The sequence below is a fragment of the Cygnus olor genome, chromosome 3, assembly GCF_009769625.2.
Source record: "Cygnus olor isolate bCygOlo1 chromosome 3, bCygOlo1.pri.v2, whole genome shotgun sequence".
In the NCBI taxonomy this organism is placed as follows: Eukaryota; Metazoa; Chordata; class Aves; order Anseriformes; family Anatidae; genus Cygnus; species Cygnus olor.
In genome coordinates this window covers 12,405,884-12,424,029 of record NC_049171.1, presented here as the reverse complement: position 1 = coordinate 12,424,029, position 18,146 = coordinate 12,405,884, and positions in this window count along the sequence as shown.

Here is an 18,146-nt window from a genome sequence, read left to right as displayed (position 1 = left end):
TGTCTCAGTCAGGAGCCAGGAGACTTTGCAGAAGGCACTTATCAAGTACTTAACAGGAAACATAGCAGGCAAAGTGAAAATCATAGACCATATAGGTGTGATTAGCACTATTAACAGAGAATTCTTTGAGGTGTCTGGCTTGGTACCAAATGTTATTTAAATAATAATAATAATAATAATAAAAAGAACAAAACTATATAATGACAGCACACAACAAATATAACAAATAATAAATGATTAATTCGATAATGTGTTAAAAGGAGAAGGTTTTTGTTTGTTTGTTTGTTTGTTTGTTTTTTAGAAATCTCTTTCTAATCATGTCCTGTAGTAGTCAGTTCTTCATTCCATATTTACCTGGTATCTCTATCAATGACCTGGAGTAGAGTGGAAAAACACTTTTGCTAATGAGTTGGAGATGACACAGAGTATGAGGCTGTAGTAGGCAATGAAGATAACAGATTACTGAAAAACAACATCAGGATTAGATGTTTTTTATTATTTATTGCTTATTTAATATAGGCAAATAGGATGTTCCTTTTAAAATGTTCACATGTGAAACCATTTATTTAAAGGATAGAAAACTATTCTGGAAAGAAAAGTGTTTTACAGAAGGACTTAAAAGTGCAGGGAACCAGGATTTAAATATGATCAGTCAGGACAATATTTGTGACTGAAAGAGACAGTGAGATCCATAGTAAGGATAAGGCATTTTCCTTGATGTGGATACCAATGAGTAAAATAGATGTACTCCTTTCATGGGCAATGAATCAAGTTTAGGAGAGAGCAATGCAGATGAGATGCCAGTGTCCTAAACTGAGACTCAGGCGCCATCTGCATTGGCAAGTAGTGCTATGTAATCAGTAGTAGTGAGTCTACAGAGCAACTCAGCTGGTGCTCAGTGCCAAATGTTCTCACAACACATGGATGGGAATTTTACATAAGACTACTTCTAGACTGGTCCTGCTGTCCCAGGATGCCACAGGATCACATTAAAGAGTCTCCTGAAGTGCATATTCAACCAGATTTATGTTTCTCTAGGGTCCAGACTGTGCAATTTGCAACTGTGTCATGAGGAGATGATAGGACTGATAACTGGGGTTGACAGGAGATTAACTTCAAAAGAGCACTAGATCTCAATAAAAACACAGTCAGGGCATTTAGAGAAACAAAGATACAAAATAGGATGATGTAATTGTAAGTAATTGCTTATGATGGGTCATTTGAAAGTAGAATTTTCTATTGTGTTGTTCACTGTGATGTTTCCAATGATGTTCACAGAGGTACTGTGAGATTTCCAGTGGCTGGAAATTCAAACTAAAAAGGCTTAAGACTGAAACAACAGGCCTGTATTACCTGTGTATATAAATGATATAAACATCAGTTTCACAACTTCTGCAGTGGAAGGTGTGAACCTCTACCACTTGAAATATTTTAACCAGGATTTTCTTAGAAGATATGCATTTGGTTTGGTGACTGAAGGTTCATCTCCACAGAGAAGAGCACAGATACACATGTAGAAATCAAAATAATCAGGGTTGTCACAGGAGGGTGACCAGCCACATGAGCGAGGGTCAACACCCATCATTCTAAGCTAAAAGCTCTTATAGGTGGAGGGCCCTTATTCCCTGCAGAGTATGACTCATTATGGGATGCTCATTAAAATCCATTTCTAACTTTTTTCTTGGGTGAAGGACTCATGTAGGTATGTATGCCTGTGTATATGGGGATCTGGTTGTCAGCAACAAGAGTCAGACCAAATGTCACAGGAGCACACGAGTCTGAAATATCACTAATGGGCCCTCACCCTCATTAACCAGAGTGGAGAACAAGATAAGGCCACTGGTGCCTTCTGTGTTTGCAAGACCGTTTCTCTATATGCTGAGCTGTGTGGCTAAGTATATATACATATATGCATATACCTATGTATGTATATATGTGCTATATACATCTGTTTGCATGTGTGGCTGTTGCAAATACAAGCCTACCCTTACTAATGGTTGGACCTGGGAGCATAAATCTTCATCTCTATCAGGCATAACATGTAAGTGGTAGTATGTGATAGTTTAAAAAATAATTAAATTTTATTGAGATCTATGACCTGTACAATATAAGATGAAAAATTAGAAAATTGGAGTGTTGTCTTCTAGCCCACAATTTAAGGACACATGAAGAGAATGATCATATTATTGTCTTTACTCCAGCTCAGGCTCGATGCCACAGGTTTCAATAAAAAATACCAAGAAACAGCAGGTCAGAAATGAATATGGGAATTCAGATACATAGCTTAGTGTTTCAAAGGGAGCTTAGTTTGATGTGATCTGATGATGCTTATGCAATCAAATGCTATACAAATCCTTTTAGTCCTTTCCTTCTTTCCCTTCTTCTTTCCCTCCCTACTTCCATCCTTTACTTCTTTCCTTTTCTCTTTCCCCCTCTGTCAACAGTAACCAAATAATGAATACGTCAGATCACTTTAGTTTGTTTTGAGAAGGGTAATTTCTTCACTTTAGTTTGTTTTGAGAAGGGTAATTTCTTGTTACCACAAACTTTTAACATGTACTTCTCTTTTTTTTTTTTTTTCCCTATAGTTTTCAGCAGATACAATTATCTACAGGTAATTTACATACTTACAATAATAGAAATAGTTGTGACTACAATCATTTCTCAAGAAGAGCTAAAAATATTTTTGTTTATTTCTAAGCTGCCCATGAGCATAACGTAGCATTTTGTTAAATATCAATGTTAACGTTTTTCAAAGATCCACTGGAGTGAACAAGAAACTCACACATTTGTCAAAGATAAGAATAATTTTCAGGACTCAGAATATTTAGTTTACAAAATTACCATAACATGACATATATATATACACATATATATATATAACAATTAACAACCACAAAGAAAACAAACAAACAAAACTGACAAAGCAGACATTTTTATTTAAAACCTTATTTTTGAGCATTTGAGCATTTTATATTAAAATTGCTTTGGTTGTTCTGTTTCACGTAAGTTCAAAGTACATTGAAAGTACATTGACAAAATTATTTCAACATTTTGTCACATCAACTAGTCATATCCTATAGTGTTGAATGCATTTGCAGTCTCGTAGATACAAAATCATGAGTTTGGCTTCCTATCTTAAGAATCTTTTTGCACAGTTTTATGATTTATATTCTAATCTGAAAGTCAGAGACCTAAATTTATTTTTACACAAATCATCATGAAGGACAAAGCTAGGGACTGGTAGAGAGAAGATAGATTAAGCAAACTAAAACAGAATAATGAGATTAGAAAAATGGAAATTAAAAGTTTATCCAACATAAAACATCCAATTGGCCCAGCTAAACATGACAAGTAATACTTTGTTTGCTTCGTTGGTTAGTGGTATTTATATAATTTTGAAGGAATACTGATGAAATCCCCGAAATCTAGAGATTTTATTCTGTTTTCTTCTGAATTTTGTAGTCATTTATGTGGTTCCTTCTGTATCTGAAAAGAAAGGTGCTGTAGGATGGAACTTTGCTGAATGTAATGTAGAGTGATTGCTTGTCAGGATTGTTGCTGGTATCACGGCACATCTCAGTTATTACTGCCAGGAGGTACATTTTCATATGATTTTGAGAGTACTTGGAATTTTCCTCAAGAGAAAAAAAAAATGGCCCATTATCACAGCTTCTGTTATTGCACCTGGCACTATTACTACTAAAATATTACCATGAAGATTTGTCTAAAATAGCATGAACAAGGAAAAAAACATCTTTCAGTCATTTTAGGTGACTTATTTTGTCCACTGGTTTAGTATAGTGACTGTGACATAATGCCTGCATGCAATCTACTAAAAAAGAATTTTATCATCCCTTCCCCAACTCTGGCCAGCTTATTTCTGGAGGCAGTACAGAAATGGCTGTGTAATATAGTCCTTAAGAACAGCTGCACCTCTCTTATGCCTTCTTCCTCCTTGGTGGCCTTTCCTGGCCTTACATAAGCATAAGAAGAATGTATCATTCTGTCTGTGGGAAGGAAATCTGTCACTTGAGTACCAAATTTTCTCTACAGTAGAGAAACAGTGAAGACAGGGTAAATCCACTTTGTGAAGACACTGAATGTACAAGGCTTGTACAGCACTGAATTGCTTTTTTATACATACATTAAGCCCACAGCATCTGTGAAAGTCATAGACCTATAGTGCACTTCTTGAAACCTCTTATTGCATATGCAAAGTGTATCCACCATTTGGTAGGAGAAAATATAGAATATCCAACTCTTTCATGAGACTAACTTATTACACAAGGCATATGAAAGCTAAGACACAGTTGAAATAAGTAGAGCTCAAAATAACAGATATATTATCAAAAATTGGTATTTTAGGAGGAACCAGAAAATTCTTATTGTAATGGACTGCAAGATGGAATTCTTATATTACATTTGGGATGTCTCATTGAGGTGGAATGTTAATTGAATTGTATTTTTATCAGTGATGTTCTGCTACAACATGTTTTTTATTTAGGAATATTTCCAATAAATGTACACATTCCCAAGTCCCAATATATTCCTAGACAGTGGATCTGAACATGTGACTGACTTACTAACAGAGCTCAGCAAGTTCATCAAACAAGCATAGGAGAAAGGTATTACTTGGCCAACCTTATATGGTAAAATGATTCATCACAGAACAGTTCTTGAAGAACTGCAGCCTATGGGAAACCACATAGGATCAGTTTGGGAATGACAGCATCCCATGGGAGGGACCCCACATTGGAGCAGGGGCAGAGAGTGACCATGAAGGAGTGGCAGAGATAAACATCAGATAAAACTGAGCTAAATTTATGGAAAAGAGATTATTTTCCTATGATACAGAAAGATACATAGAAGTTTTGTGGCCCATTAAAGTGAGGAAGACTTGACAGAGAACATCTTTGAGAATACAGTCTGAAGAGAAGCATGATGTGCATTTTAAGCCTGAATATATTCTTTCAACCAGAAAAATATGATTTTTCTCCATTGGAAAATTATCTTGTTATAATAAAATTTAGCTTTGCTGTTGGAAAACCTTTTTACTACTTTATCACTCTTTTCTCTTTAAGAAAAAGATGCAGGCAGGTCTTCCTCAACTCTCTAGGGTGTTATCACAACCACGGAAAGAAATGACTAGTTCAACATAATGGGAGAGCTCAGGTTGGAATTTAACACAGTTCAATGAGCACAATGGGTATTCACTTGAGTTTCTGTAAAACATTTGCCCGTTTATGTTTTCCAAAAGTCATTGCTTTACAGACTTTATCCATATCTTTATGTTTGTGCCAATGGAAAGCAAAGCTCAGTAAAGTTAACTTTCCTGAACAGAAATGAAACAGAGGATAGTGTTAGTGCATGCTTTGTCTCAAGGAATTTTGAACCCTTAAAATAAAAATATTTCTTACAACAAATGGAAATATTGAAGTTTTGCAAGCCAAATGGCACTCAGTACATGTAAAAGTAAAAGAATGTAAGTCTAGAGCAAAGTCTTGAGACACTCTATTGAACTTAAAAAACTTAAATGGCTTCAATGTGGGCCTTTTACTGCATCCAAAGTGACAAGTATTAACAGAGTGGCAGAAGCTCCCCAGATAAGTGACTCAATTATATCAGGATTACCATTAGCCACTCTTAATAAAACTAAAAAAATGAACTAATGTAAGGATCAACCTGACAAAAAGTGTCACTAAAGATCCTCCTAACTGAAGTTTAATTAAGATGGCATGAAGGAAAGCTAGACTCAAAACATTTTGTGATCGATATTGCAGAGAAATAATGGCACCTGTTCATATGCAATCCTTTGTTGTTTGTTAGACAAGTAGAACACACTGAAACTGTCAAGATAGGATTAGTAACTGCATTGGGTTTACGTGGCAGGTTTCGGTAGCGGGGGCCTGCAGGGGTGGCTTCTGTGAGACGAGCCCAGCAGCTGCCCCATGTTCAAAAAGGGCCAATTTCAGCCAGCTCCAAAGGGACCTGCTGCTGGCCAGAGACAAGCCAAAAAAATGATGTTGGTTACACGTCAGAGAGTAGATTTAAGGGGGAAAAAATGCAGTGCAACAGCAGCTGGGAGAGAGAGGAGTGAGAACCAGCCCTGCAGCCCCCAAGGCCAGTGCAGAAGGAGGGCAGGAGGTGCTCCAGGCATGCAGCAGAAGTTCCCCTGCAGCCTGTGGAGAGGCCCCTGGTGGAGCAGGCTGTCCCCCCTGCAGCCCATGGGTCCCACATGGAGCAGATCTCCACGCTGCAGCCCGTGGAGGAGCCCCCGGTGGCACAGGTGGATGTGGCCTGGAGGAGGCTGCGGCCCATGGAGAACCCCCACAGGAGCAGGCCCCGGGCCGCAGCTGCAGCCCGTGGAGAGGAGCCCACGCAGGAGCAGGGGGCCTGGGGGGAGCTACCACCCATGGGGGACCCATGCTGGAGCAGTTTGCTTCTGGGGGATGGACCCCATTGTACGGAGCCATGTGGGAGCAGTTCTTGAAGAGCTGCTGCCTGTGGGCAGCCCATGCAGGATCAGTTCAGCAAGGACGGCATCCCGTGGGAGGGACCCCATGTGGATCAGGGGCAGAAAGTGACCGTGAAGAAGCAGCAGAGATGAAGTGTTAGGGACTGGCCGCAGCCCCCATTCCCCATTCCCCTGCACCACTTGGGGTGCTGGGGGGTAGGGGGGAGAGTAAGGTGTAGAAGATGATGGATGGTGGAAAGGTGTTTTTAGTTTGCTTTTAGTTTTTCACTGCTCTACCTTGTTAGTAATAGGCAATAAATTATTTTAATCTTCCTGTGTTGAGTCTGTTTCACCCATGATGATAATTGTTGAATGATCTCCCTGTCCTTATCTCAATCTGTGAGCCTTTTTATTTTATTATTTTTATTTTATTTTATATTTTATTTTATTTTATTTTATTTTATTTTAATTTCATTTCATTTCATTTCATTTTCCCCAACATATTTTCTCCCCTTTTTCCTTTGAGGATGTGTAAGACAGTGACTGTGCTGGAGTTCAGCTGCTGAGCTGGGTAAAACCACCGCAGTAACTGATGGTAGACTTTCATTTACAAGGTGATGATGCATTCTTCATGAGCAGGCAGTTATGTTTAATTCCATGACAGTGAAGAAGACATGTTCAAATACACCTGAAGAAGAATAATTTCTTCATGGTACTGAGGAACCTGTATGAGGAGAACAATGTTGACATGTTCATTTTTTCCAAGGACAGGGTAGCTGGGCCTGTTGCTTGCTCATTTGCACTAACTCATGTACAGGGTGTTCTCCAAGCAGCATGCCATGGTGATGTCATTCCTTATCCCTCTTCTGGACCAGAGATGATCCTGGCCATAACATCACCATTCTTAAAAAGATTTTTATTCAGATGGAAAGTTAAGTGATGATGAGATTAGAAACACAAAGTGAATCCCCCCAAAAATAAAAGATTAAGCTTAAATAGGAAAAGGCTTAAATCTCTCGCTTAGCCCCTTAAATTCTGTGGGCCGCTTTTAGAATTTTCCTGTTAACTTTCATGACCTAAATTTCTGGTTATATATGCAAGCTAAAGGAGAGATGTTTGGGGGAACTTTTGAAATTTAAGTGTGACTTTCCAGCTTCAAACACCTAAATATGTAATTTCATCGCCTAAATTTTTAAACCTTTAAATGGACAAATAATTTATCTTCACTAGTCTAATTCTTTCAGAGCAAGTGAAGCTTACCTGAGTTTACCTACAGATTACTTTATCCCAGAGATAAATTGACAGACATGTAACTTCTCTTGGTAATTGTTCCTTTTAACAATTGAAATAATGTTCACCAGATAAGTGTGTTTGAGAATTATATGGGAACACTTCACATGGCTGTTATCTACTTCTTTAAATGCATTTATATTGTAGGTTTCCAACAGACTGCTGTCAAGATCAGAATCCCCTTGAATCAGGTGTTAAAACCTACAGTCTCTGAAGAGGCTCAAGATTAAGAGATCTAAATACAGGAAGGTGGAAGACATTTAATTAATCATCTTTACTTGCCCCACTTATTTTCTCTTTATTCATTATTGGTAAGGAAATGCAGGATATGAGAATAATAATGACAAATACATGTTCAACAAAGTAGAATAGCATCAGTGAATGGAAAAGGATGATATTCTGTCCTGGTTTCAGGTAGGACAGAGTTAATTTTCCTCCTAGTAGCTGGCAGGGTGCTATGTTTTGGATTAGAATGAGAAGAGCGCTGATAACATGCTGATGTTTTAATTGTTGCAGAGCAGTGCTTACACCAAGCCAAGGACTTTTCAGCTTCTCGCTCTGTCCTGCCAGCGAGCAGGCTAGGGATGCAGCAGGAGCTGGGAGGGGACAGACCCAGGACAGCTGACCCAAACTGGCCAAAGGGGTATTCCATACCATCTGACGTCATGCTGAACAATATATAGGGGTGGCTAGCCGGGGTGGAGGGGGGGCCGGCTGCTCGGGGATAGGCTGGGCATCGGTCAACGGGTGGTGAGCAATTGCATTGTGCATCACTTATTTCGTACACATTATTACTATTAATACTATTATTATTATTATTATTATTATTGTTATTATTATTTTCCTGTCTTAATAAACTGTCTTTATCTCAACTCACAGACTTCACTTTCCCGTTTCTCTCCCCCATCCCGGAGAGGGAGGGGGGAGGGTGAGCGAACGGCTGTGTGGTGTTTGGCTGCCAGCCAGGCTAAACCACAACATATTCACATGAAAAAAAATGTGAATGATTGTGTCAACATTGTCTCCATACAGGATCAAAAGAGAGAGAGGGGTGCTTCTAACAAGTGACTCATCTGCTACTTAAGATATCTACAGAATAAATTGCCCTTTGGAGAGTATTATTTCCCAACTGATATGAGGAGTTTCTGCATGACTAAACTGGTCAAATCACATCACTTTAAGGAACAGAAAGAATTGCAGCCACATGTATCATGGACAAGTATAGTACAGGAAAGCTAGGCAAACTTTTTGGAATATCTCATTTCTGCTGTTCTTTCTGCACATTTTAACTGGCAGTGTTTAATTTGCTAATTCTGAAAGTTTCATCTGTTTTTACTTTTTCTTTTCAGTAGCAAAGCTGTAAGGTTTTCCTTATCTGGACAGGATCTTGTGACAGTGTGTTTACACAAGTTAAAAATGTGTTAGGTGAAATTCATATTTCTCTTTATAAATTTATAAATTTATATTATATTGCCTTGTTATTTCATGAATAATCCTCCCATAGTTGTCTCTTAGTTTGACTGCTTCTTCTGAGTTAATTGTTCTTTTTGTTATAACTCTACACTCAGTAAATTTGTAAAATGACTCAGGGAGGAGTCAGACAATGGTGGGATGGCTTTTTTTTTTTTTTTTTTAAATTTCAGTATGATAGTTTATTGTCATGTGCATGGCTTTAACTCTGCCATGGGAATTCAGTGTAGCTAGCTTTGTTCTTTCTGTTCTTTCCTATGCAGTTGCAGCTTAGTATTTGTAATGTTAGCATGTATATCACCTCATTTCAAAATCGAAGCATTATCATTTTGGGTTTGTTCAAAATGCTAATGGTAGTGAATATCTTCTCACGTTGTTCAGTTTAGTAGATACAGTGTAACTGAGTTTCTGCTGTTTGCAATGACTGTCACATTGACCAGACAGGCTAAATCTCCACAGAATAACAATTAAAAGCAAAATGGTAGCAGACTCCCATTTACTACAGAATGTCCATCTTGTGTCAACTGAGTATTTAGTTTGAAAAAACTGTTGGACGAGAAACAATATTAAGATTGGGCCTAAATAATAATTGAATTATGAGAAATATTGGCAGATTTCCCTGCAATTCATAATGTACTAGAGATGAAAGGTTTGCTTCACTTTATTTTAGAATGCTTTGAGGTTACTATAATTGAAATGACCTCTTAATGACACAATGATTGTGGATACTGAGATCATATTAGTAAATACCAATAAATGCAAACAACCTTTCCCTTGGGAAAACCATCAAAACTGCCACCAAAAACACCATTGTAGATACTATTATTTCTCAGAAATTGGATTAAAGACTTCGCAAATCAATTGTTCAAACTACAGTTTCTTGAATGAAGCTAAGATGGTTCTATAGCACTTTTGGGAAGCAATCTTAAAGAACTCACAAAGCACATCACAAAATTAGAGGTTTGGACAGCCCCTTCTCTTCTTCACAGAACTATTTTCTTCCTTTATGTCTTTATCCATTCAGCAGATATGGCAAGAAATTAGTAAACAAACCATTAATTTGTGGGGTCATATAGGAGATGCATCATCATGTATTAGGAAAGCTTGCTCTGTCACAGTCTTTTTCTTTTCTTTTTTTTTTTTTTGATAACTGTTTCCAATTTCTAAATTTGCCAGTATTTTATAAGGACAACATTCTACTGTAGCAAAACAGAATAAATAAATTATAAAATAATTGCTAAAGCAATGATATGCCACATCCTCTTATTCTCTCTTTCATATTTTTTCTATCTGAAAGATTCATCTTCTGAAGCATAACCTTTTCTTCTGACCTTTAGAAAATTAAATAAAAATGAGGATTTTCCCTCCTCCTCACTTGCAGGGTGAAAAATGTGCCTATAATATGAAGCAAGATAGATTAAAATCTTCCTTAATTAGTTATCAAAACCTCCAGTATACTTCTGACAAAATCTCCTAAATATTTTTTTCCATCACTTGGGAATACGTGCAATTAAGGAAATTCATATCCTTAATGGGTTACAAGCTCAATCCATGATTAACATACACATCAACCTTTTTGTCTTCATGACAAGTCTGTTCATTCTGACATAATTTGATGACACATAAATTTTGATAGTAGCACAAAAACTAATTAAACAGGACATTTTAGAAGACAATTTATGCTAGCTTCTGTGATCTGTACTCTGTCAAAACCATGATCAGTGCTGCAGCCTCTTTCTAGGGTGGTTCACCAGTGTACACAGTAAACTATTTGTAGCCCTCATAAGGTGTTCATGTTTCATGTCCTTTCCTTACATACTAAGGTTTATGAACACCATTCTTATTAGCATATTTGATTATCCTTAGATTGATTTCTATTAACTGGATCATTTCACAAGATATTTTTCAAATCCTTTATCACAGACATTTTTGTCAATGCAAATTTTGGCCAATATCTATGTTGTTTGTTTGTGGTGAAAGATGAAAGAATAAGCCTAATTCCCCAAATAAATCAGATATCTATCTAGCTATCTCTCTGGCTAGATAAAAATCACACAAGTCCTCAACTTAATGGAAAGAAAAAATAAAGGGGGATGGGGCAGGGGAGGGTGAATTCTTAGGAAAATACCTGCAATATGTAAAAATTATACATCAGGAGCTTGACTGTGGGTAAAATAAACAGATTTTGAAATAAGTCAGATCAAACCCCAACCTATCCTTCAATATACTCCAAAAATCTGGAAGTATCCCTTATGAGACAGGAATATGCTGCCGTATTCAGGGATGAAATCTCCCCCTTTTTCTTCTATTTAATGATACCTAAAACCCACAGTCAAGATTTCTACCGGCTTTAAATGAGGTAGGTGTGTGCTTTGAAATCTACAGGATCTGGAAATAGCACTTATTGTGTGGATTCCCTTGTCACCTGACTTCCTCTCACTCCTGAAAGGCTGCAACGTACAGAGAGATTACTTACTGGCATAGCTATAAGACATAAACCTTCATCTATACAGAGAGCTTCCTAAAAATGATCAAATGAAATCTAAACAAAATGATGCTGCTGTCTAGTGAATTATTTAATTCACCATGTGTGAAAATGGGTCTCTTCAAAAAGAAGGAATGCAAGAAGCAATGAGCATGCAGTATGATACAAAAGTGAGCTTGTGCCTAGTGAAAGGCAGCTTGAACATATGCTGGTATTCAGAGTGGGATAGCTACAGTTCATTCACATCCACCCTAAAAATATCATGCAACATATTGCTGAGGAAGTGGTAGGAGAAGAGCAGGCAGCAACAGCATTCATATCACTAGACCAGGAGCTCTGTTAGGAAGCTGGGAACTGAGAAGTGGTGATGAAAGTGGTGATGTGACCTTCATCTGCTCTTGAACAGATGAGCCTGCTGGTGGGTCATTGTCCTTCACTACTGCCACCCTCTCTAAAGAGAGAGAATATTATCAGCACCATTGTTTGTTACCAAGTGGTACCTTTAAGGAGGACATTTAAAGAGAATGTTCATATAGATAATATTTTCTCTGTGTGTGTCCTTAGAAGATAGGTAACACGATGACACTAACCTTAGCTTACAATGACAGGTAAACCTCTGAAACATAGTATTGAAAGAGCAGAAATTTCATACCAGCCTCTTTGTAAAAGAATCTCTTAGCTATATTTTATGCAAGTGAGTTTCATAAGCAGGAAAATACTGGCTCCAGGAAAAGACTGTTGGAAGATTTTTCTTCTTTTTGCACTCAAATAGGGCTTATGGTTTTGCAGAACAATGCTGAACTGTTCTTTGCACTCCCCAGAGACTCCTTTATATCATCTCCTTAATGTCATCGTCTACAATTTACATATAAAATCACTGAGAAAAATATTGTAATATGGTGAAATAGAATTTCATCTATATACTTTTGAATATTACTACTCTCTCTCCTTGATTTAAATATAGGCCAGAATCACAGAAAAAAAGACAGATATTGTTGAAAACAAATGTTCTGAAATCCAGTCTACAAAAAGTCAGAGAAGGATTAATTGAGCTGTTTAGGACTGTGACTGTACCGCCTTTTGAGCATGTATTTTGCTAAAATAATTTGACACTCTTCTAGGTTGCAGGACATCTGAAGATGGCCTTTGTTATCTAATTATCTACAGCTGACCCTAAGGAAAACCTTAGTTCTTGTAATCAAGTGATCACCTCCTACTGTAACCCATGTCTTTGTCACATCCAGATCTCAGGAATATGGCATTGTTGTGATGCCTGGGAACGCAAATAAAAGACTGCTCCTCATTTTCTTCTCCAGCCACTTCCAGAAATTGAACAAAATCATTTCACAAGGAAGGGGTAGCATTCAAAGATAAGATTATCTGAAAGTACTTTCAGGATGGCTGAGGTATTTGATTTGGATGAATTCCTGTAATTTCCTTTCCACGAAGACGCGTGGAAGAAAACAACGTTTGCCTTTACACGGATTATTCCTCTTTTTTTCTTTCTCAGACATTGTTGCTATGCATGGCATGGCCTATCTGAAGTGGCAAATATAGGCCAGCTCTTCTGCTTTGATCTGCTGGGAGGAGTTTGATCTGCTGTGGCTTATTTTGGCCAAGCATTTCAGCTGGCCACAAGGTTTGTGTTCCAGAGAAGCTGCCACCAGACCCTTAAAAACACTCCCGGTCCCAAAATCTAGCAAACATCCTCAGAAAGCCTTCCTTTAACTTCTTCATTGTTTTTTATTAATCACAACTACTGTATATGCTTTTACATCTGTTGTAGGTTTCTTGGTTTGGCTCTCTGCATCACTCCCTACAACCTTTTCTCTTTCAATAGTTAAACTGCCAGGAGATGGATCCGTCAAACCGAATCCTTTTAATAGAAAAATGGATTTGAGTTCTTGAATTGTATTGCTTTGGCAGCTCTGATAAGGAGAAGACACCCGCAGTGTGGTGATAATGTGGGAAAAACTTCATCGTCTGCTATTTCTCACTCCTTTGCTGCATTTAAATTATGTAAGAGTCTGCTTCCCTCTCAGCCTACTGCACCCCGCTTAGCAGCCTGCATGACTCTGCAGTTAATTCTTGCAGCTACTGTAATTCCCTTTTGAAATTATTTGGCAGCTCACCCTGCAGAAAAGAGCATATCTTGAAATTGCCTTTTCTGCAGTTTCACAATGTCTGTGATTAGCCAGTTTAAGGCAGAGGATCACACTCGTAGGAACTGAATTTCCGTACCTGACTAATAGTTCCTGTCTGCACTCCCATTTCTAGTGAGTTCCTCATGAAGCAGCAAGTTTTGGTTACAAAATTCTGAAAAGAGCTCACCGAGGAAAATAAATCTAAAATCAACACAAGTGCTGAGTGAAAACTGGATGTTAACATTCATGCTAAATCTCTTATGGTAAAGATTAAAAAGCATTTGTTCCTTGGTGATTTCTCATATAGTTTAACATCTTCTTGGGGAAGAGATTTGAATGTGGGTTGGTTTTTATTTTTATTTTTTGGCCATTTTTTTAGGTTCAAAAAATGCTACAGTAAGCCTTATCAAAACAAGAATTGTGAGAAAATGTGTGCAAAGGCACATGTCACTTTCCTCTTTTGGAAGGAAATGAAGCAGTCCAAAATCTTTGTAATGCAGTCAAGCAACAACAAGTCTCCTAAAATTCACATGAGAAAGGGCTGCCATTTTGAATTATGGGAATTGCACAACATTCTGTTTTGTGGATTCCCACAGGTGTTAATAAGTATTTTGACAGTCCCAGTCAGATACATAACATGCTTAATCTGCAGAGCAAAGTTTGGATGTTGATGTTTCTTTGCAGAATAGGAAGACAACAAGCTCAGTATTCTTATAATAATCTTATAATAATATAAACCTTTCATAACAGAGTGCTAGTTTTGCTACTGAACTTTTTCCCCAGTGCATTACAGAGTAGTAATTGGTATTTCATGTCCTTTTGGTTAGGACTACTTTGTGACAGGAAATTGTTTTTTTTGATGGCTTAGTTGTTATTTTTTACAAATGTTATCAAGTCTTGTTGAAATGCATCAGAAGACTTAAATTGGTTTATGATCATAAGGGTTAATAGTTAGCATCTTCCATGAAAGTGCACAGTCCATGATTTGACTCTAAAATTAGTTCTGACAATTTCTGATTTAGAATCACCATGGGGTACAAGAAAAAAACAGATATGAAAGATTCAGTTCCTTTATTTTTTAACCCCAATCGTGCATGAGATTCTGTGTTCAAGTGAAATGAAAGGAACCATTTCTAGCAATTTCTGCTTGCACCAGTTGTGAAGAAGTAAGAATTTACAATTAAGAATCATATGCTCTTATCTTGAAGTGTGCTGGGTACATCTTGCAATTTGCTAAGTAACTTCAGTTCCCATAGAAACTAAATGGGATCAAAGGACACTCAGCACCTTGCTAGTGTAGACTGCTGGCTGACGACCAGCTTAGAAGTTTATTCGCAGATGTGTTACACCACTAACTGCTTTTATAAGAGAAGTTTTCCATTAGATAAACAACACTGAGGACTCTCTAAGGACACAGTGCTTGAAAGCATTTTGAAACCTACAGGCTGAAATAGCATCTCTGTTATATGTTCAGCACATACCAAAAATAATAAAGGAGCAGTGTAGTTAGTGTGAATACCTTTCCCCACATACATATTTAAAGAAATTTTTTAGGACTACAGTAACTTTTTTTTTTTTTTTTCAGTGATATTTTACATACTGGTCATGGAGAGCACTGCACCAATCTGCAGGGCTATCAGGATCACAGCGAACATTTCAGCACTATGAAGCCAGCAACAACAGAAGCAAGATTTCCTATGCCATACTGCTGTAAGATGAAAAATATATAGCTTAATATTGATCAGGAAAAAAAAAAAAAAAAAGGACTGCCTCCCCAGCAAAACAAAACAAACAAAAACAAAACAAAACAAAACAACCCTCTATTTCCCCGTCTGTATTTTGCAACACAAACATGTCTAGCATGAGGCAGGATCACAGAGGTGGCAAACACCTGGAGTCATGGCACACAGAATGCAGATATCTCATGTGTTTATGCACATAGATGTACCCATTCTGGCTGTAATACACATGCTTTATGTGCTGTGGTGTGAATTTTCAACAATTCTCCACTCCATTGTGACACCCCTTTGTGACAGTTTGAATTCATGGGTGTTTGACACCAGCAGCTCTCACCCTTTCCAGTAGAAATCGTGGGCACTTTACAGTGTTTCAGGTGAGATTCATCTGGATAGCTACAGCACAGAGGCTGACAGATGATCTACTCACACCATATCAATGGAGACAAATAAGAGCCAGAATGGGAAATGTCTTTTACTGTAAAGCTGATATGAAAATCAATGAGGAAAAATGTATAATAGGAAAAATAACCAACCTCACCCCCTCCCACCCCCACAATATTTCTTCTTATTTAATATAGAAGGTATCCAACTAATTAACTATGCTATAGATGGGTACCTTACAGATTTTTAAGACTACATGAATCCCACTTCCCAGCTGTCTGAGACTACATATTCAAAGTCAACTGACACTTTATAACATATTTGCCTTTGTCTGTTATCAGAGTGACACTCTTTGGTGACCTGCGGGTGTGATCCTCAGCAGAAGCTTCTGAATTATAGAAAAGCCCCGGGTTTCTCTGAGGAAGGCAGCTCTTGAGCCCTGTGGGTGCTGCAGGGTAGGCTGGCTCAGCAGCTGCTGCTGGCATGCAGCAAAGCACTTGCTGCCGTGACAGGCAGTCTGCCCTGCAAGAAAAAATGGGAGCTGCTTCTTCCAAGGGAATATTGGCTCTATCTCCTCCTGTATGAGGTGACAGGACCTGAATCTCAGCTCTGTAAATGGGAGGAAGCTGCTGTTTTGCCTGGGGTAGCTTGTCTCTCTGTACAAGGAGTGCCCAGATCTCATATGCCTCTTGCTTTACTTCCCCTGCTTAGAGTACTGTTTGTCTGCCTCAGATCTGTGGGTACAGCCTTGCATTGCTAGCAAAAGCATTCTGATTTGATGTATCATCCAGCCATAGAATAATTTAAGTTGAGAGGGACCTCCAGAGGTCTTGTAATCCAACCCACAGCTCAAAGCAGATCTAAGCAGAGCAGGTTTCTCAGGACTGCGTCTCACTGAATCTTGAACACCTCCAAGGGTAGTTCCTTTCACATCCTCTCTAGGCATCCCACTCCAGTATTTGAACCCCTTTATAGTAAAAATATTTTTCCTTCTGTCTAATCATGAAAGTATCTGGCGCTGTCTTTCTGTCCTCTGCAGGCAGCACTAAGGTGTCCCCTGAGCCTTCTCTTCTCCAGCACAAATAGACAGATCTTTCAGCCTCTCCCCAAATACCATGCAGTCCATCTAGTTCCCTGGTCAGCTTGCTGGTCTTAACTAGATTCACTCCAGAATATCAATATCATTCTTGTAACTGGAGAACCTCCACCTATACACAGCACTCCAGATTTGGTCTCTCAAGTGCCAATCAGAGGGGAAGGATCACCTGCCTGGATCTGGTGTCTACACTTCTTCCACTTTGTGTATTTGAAAATCAAGTCAGTCTTCTTAAAACAATGACAGCAACAAGGTCCTTAATATCTTCAGGACAACAGAAATAATTTTATTTCCCAGTGCTTAAGTTGTTTTCAGCTTCAGTAGCAGGGATTCATAAACCTTTGTGGTAACGCTAGTGAACACATATTTTCTGGTTCATGTCTCTACACATCCTGTGGTTCACCCAGCTCTCATCCAGCAAAGAGATCTTCTCATTCATTCTTGTTATCTCGTCCTTCTTCAGGAGTCCTGATTTGTTAGTTCCTAGAAGCATGTAACAATCATCCCATGCCCACACCCCCCCCCCCCCCCCCCCTTTTCCCCCTTCCACTGGGACAGCTCTGCTTGACTGGAATTTGAGTCAGCAAGTGAGGAGGTACTTTGTAGTTATGCAATAAGAAAGAGTAAAAAGAGAAAGAAAGAAAGAAAGAAAGAAAGAAAGAAAGAAAGAAAGAAAGAAAGAAAGAAAGAAAGAAAGAAAGAAAGAAAGAAAGAAAGAAAGAAAGAAGAAAGAAAGAAAGAAAGAAAGAAAGAAAAGAAAGAAAAAGAAAGAAAGAAAAAGAAAAAGAGAAAGAAAGAAAGAAAGAAAGAAAGAAAGAAAGAAAGAAAGAAAGAAAGAAAGAAAGAAAGAAAGAGAAAGAAAGAAAGAAAGAGAAAGAAAGAAAGAAAGAAAGAAAGAAAGAAAGAAAGAAAAAGAAATATTTAGAAACACATAAATTTATTCATTGTTTTCTCAATAAAAAATATGAAAGAGCCCTATTCAAGAAAAAGTAGCACTGCCACTAATCACTTGTTACCTGAAAAAAAAAGTCTGCTGAATGTGGTTTTCATCCCTTTTGGGTGCAGCTCCCATGAGGCACACAGC